Source organism: Balaenoptera borealis (genome assembly GCF_965194805.1).
Source record: "Balaenoptera borealis genome assembly, chromosome: 1".
Lineage (NCBI taxonomy): Eukaryota > Metazoa > Chordata > Mammalia > Artiodactyla > Balaenopteridae > Balaenoptera > Balaenoptera borealis.
In genome coordinates this window covers 137,897,761-137,912,881 of record NC_138860.1, presented here as the reverse complement: position 1 = coordinate 137,912,881, position 15,121 = coordinate 137,897,761, and the positions used below count along the sequence as shown (strand labels likewise).

The 15,121-nt window shown below is 37.2% G+C and overlaps 2 protein-coding genes across 7 annotated transcripts in view; both read left to right on the top strand.

Moving 5' to 3' along the window:
• The window catches only part of LEPROT (leptin receptor overlapping transcript), a 315,620-nt gene that overhangs the window by 158,795 nt on the left and 141,704 nt on the right, over positions 1–15,121 (top strand). The gene's annotated exons all lie outside the window — the stretch shown is intronic.
• The window catches only part of LEPR (leptin receptor), a 125,945-nt gene that overhangs the window by 102,551 nt on the left and 8,273 nt on the right, over positions 1–15,121 (top strand). The gene's annotated exons all lie outside the window — the stretch shown is intronic.

Below are 15,121 nucleotides of genomic sequence, written 5' to 3'. Positions count from 1 at the left end.
AATGAAGACCTTGCTCTAAGCTCTTCTTTCCCCAAGCCTTTTGTGAACAAACGTAGTTCAGAAGAATTTCTGCCCCCTTTAAGTTCCTGGAGCATTTTATTTTTTATTGTGAAGAGTGTTCCGAGTTCAAGGGCTGTGTTTTACCAATCACAACAATTGTTGAGCTCCTCCTGCTAAATGCAAAGTACTAAAGTCAGGATTTATTAATGACTTGCTGATATCTTATAATAATGTCCATTTATTTATGTGCAAATCACTGAGATACATATTCTTACACTCATTAAGATTTTTACTTCAATTCTCAATATCTATCTCTGTTTCCTCTCCTGTAAAATGAGGTTTAATAGAACTTACCTCTTTGGGTTGTTTGGGGGACTAAAGAAGATAGTACTTCTAACAGTATTGTCTCAACAAATATTAGTTATCATTATTTTACATATTTACATGTTTTATGTTATTCTTTCAGTTACCCTGTGGGATAAGTATTATAATCTCCATTTTATAGAAGAAAAAACATAAAGCTTATAATGGTTAGGTAACTTGTTTTAGAGTCTGGCTTAGTTTTCTAATTTGTCTGACTTTGGAGGCTGTTCTATTAGTAAGTGTTCTCTCTGGCTTTCAATTTTTTTTTTTTTTGACCATGACCCACAGTGAGAAAAATGCTTTACCTTGCAACCTAGTAAATGAGTAGATGTAGATAACATGCAAAACTGAAACAAAAGATGCTCAAAACAGTTTTACTATTTGCAGCACCGTCTGTTTTCAAAATTCTGTTTCATTTCAAAAATACTGGTTACAACACTCTACATTCATTCACATACTAACGGATATGATTTGCAGTTAGAAAACACTGCTCTACAGTTTACCAATGAATGAATGAGTGAACAGATATGTAATAATGTGGGCAAAATAATGCAGACATTTAAACTGTAATCTTTCAGCGGAAGAGACAGTGCCATATCTTCAGACATGGTAGTGTAGTTTTACATATGGTCATTCTCGTTATAGAAACTTCACTTAGCCTGAATCTAACCAGCCCCACACCCATACACTTCTCAGCTATGCCCTTACTCACTGTAAGCCACGGAGTCTCCTTTCATTAAAGCAGAGCTGATGTTTTTTTCGAGTAGTAAAGTATTTATTCCTCTTCTTTCTCTTCTGTTCTGAATTCTTACAGTGACGTTTATTGTAGTGATAGTGATATTTCAGCCATATGTATTTGTTTGTCATTCATTCACTCATTCATTCAGCAAGCACAAAATGAGAATAAGTATTTACATGTAAGCCTAGGATGTTTCTAGGCTCTGGGAAAACAATTTGTAAGAGATTCTCCTTACCATCTAGGCAGTAAGACAGTGAGGTCATAGAGGAGTGACTTGGTTGAAAGCAGAATAGAAAGAACTTTTCTTTTCTCTCTCTAAAATGGTTTACTTATTTTAAAATCCATTAATTCATTCCATCCATTCATTCAAGGGATATTTATTGAATAGTTATCCTATGCCAGTCACTATGCGAGGCCTTGGGGTGAAAATGGTCAGAAAACAGGAACTCTTGGAGTGTGCAGTCTATGGGGAAGATAAGCATTAATCAATTTATAATTGAAATAACAAACAATATACATTATATATGTTATATGTAATATATATTATGATAATATTACAGACAGTGATAATGATAAACTACGTGTTGTGAAAGAAAGGGGCCCAGTGTGCTGAGTGTCGTGCGTGGGACAGGGGTGAGCTGGTGAAGCTAGGAAAGCGACAGGTGAGCTGAGATCTGGAAGATGAGTAGTCATTAACTAGGATTTGTGGTGGAGGTTAGAGCCCAGGCAAGTCCACCCGTGAATACAAAGCCCTGTGGTAGGAAGTACCTTAGCACGTTTGCAAGCTGAAAGCAGGGAGATTAAAAGACAAAGAGCAAGGAGGAGATTATTTTTCTTAAATATTGGGTTTTTTTCTTCTTCTAATGTGAGAGGAGTTTTGTCTAAAAAATCTAAATAAAAATTTAAAAGCTTCACCATGTCAGTACATATAAATGCAGGGAATAACCATCTTACTGTCTCTTTCAGAGAAGCTAAAACATTCTGTCTTCAATATGTTAATCTCTGAAATCTCTCTATGAACCACCAGGAAAATGGTTTCTAAGTGTTTACCAGGGCAGGGAAATGATTAGGCCCACCTCAGCAAAATGCAGTTAGAACCTGCACCAAATGGCTTTTCCCTTTTCCAGAAAATGCCCGACACAAGGAACCACTTGGTGGATGTAGGTTCAGTCAGTGACTGTTTTTAGCCTATGCAATACCCCGCTGAGCTCCCTGAGGAGGAGTGTAATGCCACAGCAGATCATCTGGCAGGCATATACAATAGACGGAAATATCATCACATTTCCCCAGGTTCTGGTAAACTGAGGAAGTGTGAAGAATTTTTTAAGTACAGTAGGTGTGAATGTCCTTATTTGTAAGACTGATTTTTTTTTTTTTTTTTTTTTTTTACTTCTGCCAGTGTTAGACTTCATAATCTTGTTAAGATATTCTTTAAGCATAACTAGCCTTCAAGATGCTTAGTTTATTACTAGGGCTTAACAGGTACACAATTAGGAATAAATCAGTTTTAGGAATATTTGAAGAGTAAAGAAGAATATAATTTCAAAGGTTTTACTAATGATAAAAATCTAATCTTCTAAAATTCAATAACTTCTTAAAATTTCATCTTCTACTTTATTCTCCTAAATAACTAAAATATATCTTTTTAGGGGAAAATAATATAGTATAATTCACATTATATTTCTAAAGAGGACAAGACAAATTTACTATCTGCTCCATACTTTCATATTCGTATTATTTTATTTAATTCTTTCATAGACCTAATAGCCTTATATTTTCTGATGACAAAACTGAGGCACAGAGTGGTTCAGTAGCTTGTCTTGATCATCCATAGGGCACCCACTTTCAAGAATATAGTATGTATTTGTCTAGTTCGTGCTTTTATACAGCACCTTTTTTCTTAGGTGTGAAAATCTTGGTTAAACTCAGGTCCATCATTTGGACCTCACATTAATACCCTAGCCATCAATTCCATATTAACAATGTATTGCTTAATGTACTTAATGCCCCTAAATTGTACACTTAAAAATAGTTGAAATGGTAAATTTTATGTTACGCATATCAACACGCACAAAAATTGGCAAAGGATCTGAATAGACATTTCTGCAAAGAAGATGTACCAATAGCCATAAGCACAAAAGAATATATAGATGCTCAACATCATTCGCGATTAGGGAAATGCAAACCAAAAACACAAGATAGCACTTTACACTAGCTAGGATGGCTATAATAAAAATGACAGATAATAAGTGTTGGTGAGAATGTGGGGAAATTGGAACTCTCCTACACTGCTGATGGGAATGTGAAAATGGTGCAGCGCTTTTGGAAAATAGTCTGACAGTTCTCCAACAGTTAAACATAGAATTACCATATGACCCAGCAATCCACTGCTAGGTATATATCCAATAGAAATGAAGTCATATATCTACACAGAAGCTTGTATATGAATGTTCATAGCAAGAGTGTTCATAGTGGTCAAAACATGGAAACAACCCAAATATCCATCAAATGATGAAATGGATAAGCAAAATTTGAGATTCCCAATTCTAAAACAAAAGGAAACAAACAAAAAACCCACAACGCATTGCAAAGCAAACAGACTATGGGAGCCCATTGTTTTTAAAAACAATTCAAATACAGTATTGTTTAAAAGGAGGTAATAATTTTTGTATAAACTATTTCCCTTAATTTGTTCTTCAAATTCAGATCTTTTTGAACATTGGTTTTTATCTATACCTGTAATTTCTAGACAATAAACCTGATTTCTAAAATGTCCCCTAAAATTAATTAATTTCTTCCACTTTTTAAACTATCATTCTCCTTCCCTTTATAGTAAATCAAAATCCTTACTAAACCTGTAAGTATTCAAATCAAAGATGAAAAAAGCCAGTATTTTGAGGTATTTCCCAAAAAACCCACATTTGTTTAAAACAACATGTCAGTATAGGATGATACCACATGTGATGAAAATTCTCTTACATAATTTCCCCTTGATTTTCTTTCTTTTGTATGTTCCATTTCCTTTTACCCTTTAAAATTATTTTAAGACAATATAAGTACATAAAATGGAGTAATATAAAAACATCTGTATACTAACACAATATCTTAAAATTTTCTCATATTTGCCTCATTTTTTTTTATTAATAAAAATTATAAAGTTTGTCCTGCTTGTTGCCCTTACTAGTTTTGGTCTCTCCTTCCCTTCCTAGGGCACCCACTTTCAAGAATATAGTATGTATTTGTCTAGTTCGTGCTTTTATACAACACCTTTTTTCTTACGCCTGCATGTATGTATCTATGACCAATTAACAATAATACATTTGGTTGTTGTTAATTTAATACATCTTCCATATCATTCAAAAATTATTATTTTCTCAACATTCTTTTTGAGATATCTTCATGTTGATATAGTTCATCTAGTTTAATCATTTGATCCATAATATTTCATCCTATGTATATATACCACGATTCATATATCCATTCCCCTGCTGATGGACAGAAAACTCTTTTCTATTTATTACAAACAATGCTACAGGACACATGGTTGTATATGTCTCTTTGTTCTCTGGGAATATATTCCTTGATATGTCCAATTATTTTAAAAACTCATTTTGCATTACGGTATGCCTAGTGTGCATGGTTTAATAGTGAAATAGTGTGGGAAAACATTTATTGGCCAGGATAGTCTCTTCTGCACCCTTCTCTACCTTTAGTCTTGCTTCCCAAGTGCCATTACTTTAAACTGGTTTGCTTTTAATTTTTCTGGCAGGTCACCTTCATATTTCTAAAAATAATATGCTTATGGCATTATGAAATGTAGACATTATTTACTGATTTCTGGCTATAATGAGGATTTACTTATACACATACTTTTTCTCCCCTTCTTTCCCCATGTTCCTACCATATATAGTTTGTCACTTTTTTCAATTCCTTCAGTAATCACTCTGCAACCTCAGAAGAATCTTCTTAAACTCCATTTCTTGTTCCATGAAATAGAGACTGTTTCTTGGAGCTCCCCTTCCCCCATTTTTTCTTTTTAATAAAATAAAGACATTAGCACTCTTACCCTTCCCTCCATTTCTCCCTCCACTTCCCAATCTCTTGTCAACTGTAACTTTACACTTTTACTTAAGTCAGGGTTGATAACATATTCCGTGCTATAATTTGTCTATGGGTTCATTTTAAAAAATAAAAAACCCAATAAACTGCATTTGCATTGTTATGAGTATGTAAATATTGTTCCTTGCCGAAGCAAGTAATATGTGATTATATTACCACACTTTTTGGTGGTTCCAGTGTCACAGGAGAATGTTTTTAAAAAAAATTTTAGAAACATTCCACCCTGTTGATTTAAATTGTGCCAAATTTTAGTTGGTTTCATTTTTAGTTTTTATGTTTTGTGTTTGTTTTGCTTTTTCTGGAGTTTCTAATTGCTTCTTAAAAAAATTTTTTTTTTTAACCTTCTGTGCGCTGCTATTATATAAGCTTCTTCACTGAGACCTGTTCCCAGGGCACCCTGTCCAAGAAACCCTTTACCCTCCTACTGCAATCTGGATTAGGCCTTTTCTAAAATTGCTGCAAGCCATCACTCTGAATTTTCCCTTAACTGGTTTCTAATGCATACTGTTTTCTAGATTTTTTTCCCTTCCTCCTTATTGATTAACTAATTCCTTAAATGACCTGCCAGGAAATATTGTGTAAGTCAGAGTCTGTGCATGCCTGAAATTCTTTTTATTTGTGCCTTCCTTGCTTGATAGTTTGGTGGAATATCAATTTCCAGGTCGACGAGCCTTTCCACTAAAACTTTGAGACAATTCCTGCCTTATCATCTAGCATCAGTATCACTTCTGAGAAGTCAGAGGCCATTCTGATTTTTACTCCTCACTGGTTACTTGCAGATTTCTGACTTTTAAAATATGTCCACATTATTGATGTTCTAAAATTTTAGAGATAGGTCTAAATCTATTTAGGGAGATTCTTTTTTATGTAACTTTGTCCTCATTTGAAGACACTTTTGATTCCATGTCTCCTGTCAACTCTAAGCAATTATTTCTTTGATAACTTCCTCTCCTCCTATTTTTTTGGATCTCTTTCTAGAATCTGTATTAGATGGATGTTGAACCCTCTGCATAGATCTTCTATATTTCTTATCACTTCTCTAATATGTTCTGTTTCTTTGTCTTTTTGTTTTACGTTTGAGACCTTGCCATACCCTGTTTTTCCAGTGCTTCTATTAAACATTTATTTGCTATTTATATTTGTCAATTTCCAAGTATTCATTTTCATTGTATTCTGTTCTGGTTTTATGCATGCAATATTTTCTTAAGTCTTACTAGAAATACCAATTTAGAGGATCATTGTTTGTTTTAGAAATTCTCTTTTCTTCTATTCCCTGAATTCTCTATTTCTGCTAGGATCATGTTCTCCTCCTATTTATCTTGGCTTTATTTTTTTTAATCTCACAATTTCCCCAAATATCTGGAAATCCTTTGTTTTTCTTTCATGTTTAAGAATAAAATAATAGACAGGCTGACTGGGAGAGCATAATGCACCTAAGCAGGGATTGTTGGCCTAAATGGGTAGACAGGGCTCTGGCTAGATGAGGAGAGATATGGTCGTAGACACCAGTACCTCACAGCTGCTAGATTCCTCCCCAGATAATTTTCTTTTTTTTTTTTTTGTATTTATTTATTTAACATCTTTATTGGAGTATAATTGCTTTACAATGGTGTTCTAGTTTCTGCTCTATAACAAAGTGAATCAGCTATACATACACACACATCCCCATATCTCCCCCTTCCTGCGTCTCCCCGCCACGCTCCCTATCCCACCCCTCCAGGCAGTCACAAAGCACCGAGCTGATCTCCCTATGCCATGCGGTCGCCTCCCACTAGCTGTCTATTTTACATTTGAGGGTGTATATAAGTCCATGCCAATCTCTGACTTTGTCCCAGCTTATCCTTCCCCCTCCCTGTGTCCTCAAGTCCATTCTCTACATCGGTGTCTTTATTCCTGTCCTGCCCCTAGGTTCTTCAGAACCTTTTTTTTTTTTTTTTTTACATTCCATATATATGTGTTAGCAAACGGTATTTGTTTTTCTCTTTCTGACTTACTTCACTCTATGTGACAGACTCTAGGTCCATCCACTTCACTACAAATAACTCAGTTTCATTTCTTTTTATGGCTGAGTAATATTCCATTGTATATAGGTACCACATCTTCTTTATCCATTTGTCTGTCGATGGACACTTAGGTTGCTTCCGTGTCCTGGCTATTGTGAATAGAGCTGCAATGAACATTGTGGTACGTGACTCTTTTTTAATTATGGTTTTCTCAGAGTATAGGCCCAGTAGTGGAATTGCTGGTTTGTATGATAATTCTATTTTTAGTTTTTTAAGGAACCTCCATATTGTTCTCCATAGTGGCTGTATCAATTTACCTTCCTACCAACAGTGCAAGAGGATTCCCTTTTCTCCAAACCCTCTCCAGCATTTATTGTTTGTAGATTTTTTGATGATGGCCATTCTGACTGGTGTGAGGTGATACCTCATGGTAGTTTTGATTTGCATTTCTCTCATGATTAGTGATGTTGAGCATTCTTTCATGTGTTTGTTGGGTTTCTGTATATCTTCTTTGGAGAAATGTCTATTTAGGTCTTCTGCCCATTTTTGGATTGGGTTGTGTATTCTTTTGAAATTGAGCTGCATGGGCTGCTTGTAAATTTTGGAGATTAATCCTTTGTCAGTTGCTTCATTTGCAAATATTTTCTCCCATTCTGAGGGTTGTCTTTTCGTGTTGTTTATGGTTTCCTTTGCTGTGCGAAGGCTTTTAAGTTTCATTAAGTCCCATTTGTTTATTTTTGTTTCTATTTCCATTACACTAGGAGGTGGGTCAAAAAGGATCTTGCTGTGATTTATGTCATAGAGTGTTCTGCCTATGTTTTCCTCAAAGAGTTTGATAGTGTCTGGCCTTACATTTAGGTCTTTACTCCATTTTGAGTTTATTTTTGTGTATGGTGTTAGGGAGTGTTCTAATTTCATCCTTTTACATCTAGGCTCTCCAGTTTTCCCTGCACCACTTATTGAAGAGGCTGTCTTTTCTCCATTATATATTCTTGTCTCCTTTATCAAAAATAAGGTGACCATATGTGCATGGGTTTATCTCTGGGCTTTCTATCCTGTTCCATTGATCTATATTTCTGTTTTTGTGCCAGTAGCATACTGTCTTGATTACTGTAGCTTTGTAGTATAGTCTGAAGTCAGGGAGCCTGATTCCTCCAGCTCCGTTTTTCTTTCTCAAGATTGCTTTGGCTATTCAGGGTCTTTTGTGTTTCCATACAAATTGTGAAATTTTTTGTTCTAGTTCTGTGAAAAATGCCATTGGTAGTTTGATAGGGATTGCATTGAATCTGTAGATTGCTTTGGGTAGTATAGTCATTTTCACAATGTTGATTCTTCCAATCCAAGAACATGGTATATCTCTCCATCTGTTTGTATCATCTTTAATTTCTTTCATCAGTGTCTTATAGTTTTCTGCATACAGGTCTTTTGTCTCCTGAGGTAAGTTTATTCCTAGGTATTTTATTCTTTTTGTTGCAATGGTAAATGGAAGTGTTTCCTTAATTTCTCTTTCAGATTTTTCATCATTAGTGTATAGGAATGCAAGAGATTTCTGTGCATTAATTTTGTATCCTGCTACTTTACCAAATTCATTGATTAGCTCTAGTAGTTTTCTGGTACCGTCATTAGGGTTCTCTATGTATAGTATCATGTCATCTGCAAACAGTGACTGTTTTATTTCTTCTTTTCCGATTTGGATTCCTTTTATTTCTTTTTCTTGTCTGATTGCTGTGGCTAAAACTTCCAAAAATATGTTGAATAATAGTGATGAGAGTGAACAGCCTTGTCTTGTTCCTGATCTTAGAGGAAATGGTTTCAGTTTTTCACCATTAGAACGATGTTGGCTGTCAGTTTCTCATATATGGCCTTTATTATTTTGAAGTAAGTTCCCTGTATGCCTACTTTCTGGAGAGTTTTTATCATAAATGGGTGTTGAATCTTGCCGAAAGCTGTTCTGCCTCTATTGAGATGATCATATGGTTTTTCTCCTTCAATTTGTTAATATGGTTTAACACATTGATTTGCATATATTGAAGAATCCTTGCATTCCTGGAATTAACCCCACTTGATCATGGTGTATGATCCTTTCAATGTGCTGTTGGATTCTCTTTGCTAGTATTTTGTTGAGGATTTTTTTTTTTTTTTAATATTTTAGGTTACAAATACAAATTGACTTTTTTTTTTTTAATTTTTATTTATTTATTTATTTTTGGCTGCGTTGGGTCTTCGTTTCTGTGCGAGGGCTTTCTCCAGTTGCGGCAAGTGAGGGCCACTCTTCATCGCGGTGCGCGGGCCTCTCACTATCGCGGCCTCTCTTGTTGCGGAGCACAGGCTCCAGACACGCAGGCTCAGCAATTGTGGCTCACGGGCCCAGTTGCTCTGCGGCATGTGGGATCCTCCCAGACCAGGGCTCAAACCCGTGTCCCCTGCATTGGCAGGCAGACTCCCAACCACTGCGCCACCAAAGGAAGCCCCGTGGATTTTTGCATCTATATTCATCAGTGATATTGGCCTGTAGTTTTCTTTCTTTGTGACATCTTTGTCTGGTTTTGGTATCAGGGTGATGGTGGCCTTGTAGAATGAGTTTGGGAGTGTTCCTCCCTCTGCTATATTTTGGAAGAGTTTGAGAAAGATTAGTGTTAGCTCTTGTCTAAATGTTTGATAGAATTCGCCTGTGAAGCCATCTGGTCCTGGGCTTTTGTTTGTTGGAAGATTTTTAATCACAGTCTCAATTTCAATGCTTGTGATTGGTCTGTTTATGTTTTCTATTTCTTCCTGATTCAGTCTCGGAAGGTTGTGCTTTTCTAAGAATTTGTCTATTTCTTCCAGGTTATCCATTTTATTGGCATATAGTTGCTTGTTGTAATCTCATAATCCTTTGTGTTTCTGCAGTGTTGGTTGTTGTTTCTCCTTTTTCATTTCTAATTCTGTTGATTTGAGTTCTCCCTTTTTTTCTTGATGAGTCTGGCTAATGGTTTATCAATTTTGTTTATCTTCTCAAAGAACCAGCTTTTAGTTTCATTGATCTTTGCTATCATTTCCTTCATTTCTTTTTCATTTATTTCTGATCTGATCTTTATTATTTCTTTCCTTCTGCTAACTTTGGGGGTTTTTTTTGTTCTTCTTTCTCTTAGGTGTAAGGTTAGGTTGTTTATTTGAGATGTTTGTTGTTTCTTGAGGTAGGATTGTATTGCTATAAACTTCCCTGTTAGAACTGTTTTTGCTGCATCCCATAGATTTTAGGTCATTGTGTTTTCATTGTCATCTGTTTCTAGGTATTTTTTGATTTCTTCTTTGATTTCTTCAGTGATCTCTTGGTTATTTAGTAGTGTATTGTTTAGCCTCCATGTTTTTGTATTTTTTACAGATTTTTTCCTGTAATTGATATCTAGTCTCATAGCAATGTGGTCGGAAAAGATACTTGATATGATTTCATTTTTCTTAAATTTACCAAGGCTTGATTTGTGACCCAAGATATGATCTATCCTGGAGAATGTTCCATGAGCACTTGAGAAGAAAGTGTATTCTGTTGTTTTTGGATGGAACGTCCTATAAATATCAACTAAGTCCATCTTGTTTAATGTATCATTTAAAGCTCTTATTTCCTTATTTATTTTCATTTTGGATGATCTGTCCATGGTGAAAATGGGGTGTTAAAGTCCCCTACTATGATTGTGTTACTGTTGATTTCCCCTTTTATGGCTGTTAGCATTTGCCTTATGTACTGAGGTGCTCCTATGTTGGGTGCATACATATTTACAATTGTTATGTCTTCTTCTTGGATTGGTCCCTTGATCATTATGTAGTGTCCTTCTTTGCCTTTTGTAATAGTCTTTCTTTTAAAGTCTATTTTGTCTGATATGAAACTTGCTACTCCAGCTTTCTTTTGATGTCCATTTGCATGGAATATCTTTTTCCATCCCCTCACTTTCAGTCTGTATGTGTCCCTAGGTCTGCAGTGGATCTCTTTTAGACAGCATATATACAGGTCTTGTTTTTGTATCCATTCAGCCAGTCTATGTCTTTTGGTGGGAGCATTTAATCCATTTACATTTAAGGTAATTATCGATATGTATGTTCCTATTACCTTTTTCTTAATTGTTTGGGGTTTGTTATTGTAGGTCTTTTCCTTCTCTTGTGTTTGCTGCCTAGAGAAGTTCCTTTAGCATTTGTTGTAAAGCTGGTTTGATAGTGCTGAATTCTCTTAGCTTTTGCTTGTCTGTAAAGGTTTTAATTTCTCCGTTGTATCTGAATGAGATCCTTGCTGGGTAGAGTAATCTTTGTTGTAGGTTTTTCCCTTTCATCACTTTAAATATGTCCTGCCACTCCCTTCTGGCTTCCAGAGTTTCTGCTGAAAGGTCAGCTGTTTGCCTTATGGGGATTCCCTTGTATGTTATTTGTTGTTTTTCCCTTGTTGCTTTTAATATTTTTTCTTTGTATTTAATTTTTGATAGTTTGATTAATATGTGTCTTGGAGTGTTTCTCCTTGGATTTATCCTGTATGGGACTGTCTGTGCTTCCTGGACTTGATTAACTATTTCCTTTTAGGGAAGTTTTCAACTCTAATCTCTTCAAATATTTTCTCAGTCCCTTTCTTTTTCTCTTCTTCTTCTGGGACCCCTATAATTCGAATGTTGGTGCATTTAATGTTGTCCCAGAGATCTCTGAGACTGCCCTCAATTCTTTTCATTCTGTTTTCTTTATTCTGCTCTGCAGTAGTTATTTCCAGTATTTTATCTTCCAGGTCACTTATCCCTTCTTTTGCCTCAGTTATTCTGCTATTGATTCCTTCTAGAGAATTTTATTTTCATTTATTGTGTTGTTCATCATTGTTTCTTTGCTCTTTAGTTCTTCCAGGTCCTTGTTAAACGTTTCTTGTATTTTCTCTATTCTATTTCCAAGATTTTGGTTCATCTTTACTATCATTACTCTGAATTCTTTTTCAGGTAGACTGCCTATTTCCTCTTCATTTGTTTGGTCTGGTGGGTTTTTACTTTGCTCCTTCATCTGCTGTGTATTTCTCTGTCTTCTCATTTTGCTTAACTTACTGTGTTTGGGGTCTCCTTTACGCAGGCTGCAGGTTCGTAGTTCCCATTGTTTTTGGTGTCTGCCCCCAGTGGCTAAGGTTGGTTCAGTGGGTTGTGTAGGCTTCCTGGTGGAGGGGACTAGTGCTTGTGTTCTGGTGGATGAGGCTTGGATCTTGTCTTTCTGGTGGGCAGGAGCATGCCCGGTGATGTGTTTTGGGGTGTCTGTGACCTTATTATGATTTTAGGCAGACTCTCTGCTAATGGGTGGGATTGTGTTCCTGTCTTGGTAGTTGTTTGGCATATGGTGTCCAGCACTGTAGCTTGCTGGTCGTTGAGTGGAGCTGGGTCTTAACGTTGAGATGGAGATCTCTGGGAGAGCTTTCCCCTTTTGATATTACATGGAGCCAGGAGGTCTGTGGTGGACCAATGTCCTGAACTCGGCTCTTCCACCTCAGAGGCACAGGCCTGTCACCCGGCCAGAGCACCAAGACCCTGTTAGCCCCATGGCTCAGAAGAAAAGTAAGAAAAAAAGAAAGAAATAAAATAAAATAAAATAAAATAAAAAAGTTATTAAAATAAAAAATAATTATTAAAAATTTAAAAATTAAAAAGTAATTTAAAAAGCAAAAAAAAAAAAAGAAAGAAAGAAGAGAGCAACCAAACCAAAAAACCAATCCACCAATGATAAGTGCTAAAAACTATACTTAAAAAAATAAACCAAAAATGGACAGAACCCTAGGACAAATGGTAAAAGCAAAGATATACAGACAAAATCACACAAAGAAGCATACACATACACACTCACAAACAGAGAAAAAGGAAAATGTATATATAAACTATATTAAAAAAAAAAAGGAGGGAGATAGCAACCAAATCAATAAACAAATCTACCAATGATAATAAACTCGAAATAGTACACTAAGTTAAACATAAAACCAGAAACAAATTAGATGCAGAAAGCAAACCCCAAGTCTACAGTTGCTCCCAAAGTCCACTGCCTCAATTTTGGGGTGATTCATTGTCTATTCAGGTATTCCACAGATGCAGGGTACATCAAGTTGATTGTGGAGATTTAATCCACTACTCCTGAGGCTGGGGAGAGATTTCCCTTTCTCTTCTTTGTTCGCACAGCTCCTGGGGTTCAGCTTTGGATTTGGCCCTGCCTCTGGGTGTACGTCACCTCAGGGCATGTGTTCTTCGCTCAGACAGGACGGGGTTAAAGGAGCAGCTGATTCGGGGGCTCTGGTTCACTCAGGCTGGGGGGGCGGAGGGGTACGGAATGTGGGGCAAGCCTGCGGCAGCAGAGGCTAGCATGACATTGCCCTAGCCTGAGGCATGCCGTGTGTTCTGCCGGGAAAGTTGTGCCTGGATCACAGGACCCTGGCAGTAGCGGGCTGCACAGGCTCTGCAGAGGGGAGGTGTGGATAGTGACCTGTGCTTGCACACAGGCTTCTTGGTGGCGGCAGCAGCAGCCTTAGAATTTCATGCCTGTCTCTGGGGTCTGCGCTGATAGCTGCCGCTCGAGCCCCTCTCTGGAGCTCGTTTAGGCGGTCCTCTGAATCCCTTCTCCTCACGCACCCTGAAACAATGGTCTCTTGCCTCTTAGGCAGTTCCAGACTTTTTCCCGGACTCCCTCCCAGCTAGCTGTGGCACACTAGTCCCCTTCAGGCTGTGTTCACGCAGCCAACCCCAGTCCTCTCCCTGGGATCCGACCTCCGAAGCCCTAGGCTCAGCTCCCACCCCTAACCCATCCCAGTGGGTGAGCAGACAAACCTCTCGGGCTGGTGAGTGCTGGTCAGAACCGATCCTCTGTGCGGGAATCTCTCCGCTTTGCCCTCCGCACTCCTGTTGCTGTGCTCTCCTCCATGGCTCCAAAGCTTCCCCCCGCCACCCCCTGTCTCTGCCAGTGAAGGGGCTTCCTAGTGTGTGGAAACTTTTCCTCCATCACAGCTCCCTCCCAGAGGTGCAGGTCCCATCCCTATTCTTTGGTCTTTTTTTTTTTTCTTTTTTCTTTTGCCGTACCCCGGTACTTGGGGAGTTTCTTGCCTTTTGGGAAGTCTGAGGTCTTCTGCCAGCGTTCAGTAGGTGTTGTGTAGGAGTTTTTCCACTTGTAGGTGTATTTCTGATGTATTTGTGAGGAAGAAGGTGATCTCCACGTCTTACTCCTCCGCCATCTTGAAGGTCTCCTCCCCAGATAATTTCCTAATTACTTTTGAGAATAAAACCTCAATTTGGGTGTGGAGAGTATGCAGGCTCTTCTATGTGCAGCAGAGTTAGAAGAGCCCCATTCATATGCAGAGTTTCCAGTTTTCAGCCAAAGGTCTCATTTCTTCCTGTGTTTTTACCTTCCATTTTTTCACCCCCCCACTGCCCTCCTTCCCATCTCCACTGTATTCAACAGGGCAAACTGTCTTTCTTTTCAGCTATAGCCCACTCTGGAGATATTCTGGTCTGCAGCTTCCTTTGTTCATCTCCTTCGGTTTTCCATCTTTTAGAAATTCAAAAATCTCATTCCCTCTTAACCTTCTCAGACTATCTTCTTTGTTGTGGGTATATATTTGATTTATTCATGTACTTTCATCCTAACAGAGTCTCTACAGAGATAAGAGAGAAATATATATGCTCAAACTGCCATCTTGAACCAGAATACTTCTCTATACCATTTCTCATGATACTTTAGAAATCAGAATCTTTAACAACATTGTAAATCAATCATACTTCAATAAAATAAATGAAAAAAATCAGAATCTTTTAAAAAGTTTTTAAAGAGCATAAAAATAAAAATTTTAAACAAAGGTTGAATTCTTGTGGTAGGAAAATGTATTGCAGTGAGTCAATAACCTTGCCTTTCTTCTAATTCAAATTTCACAGTG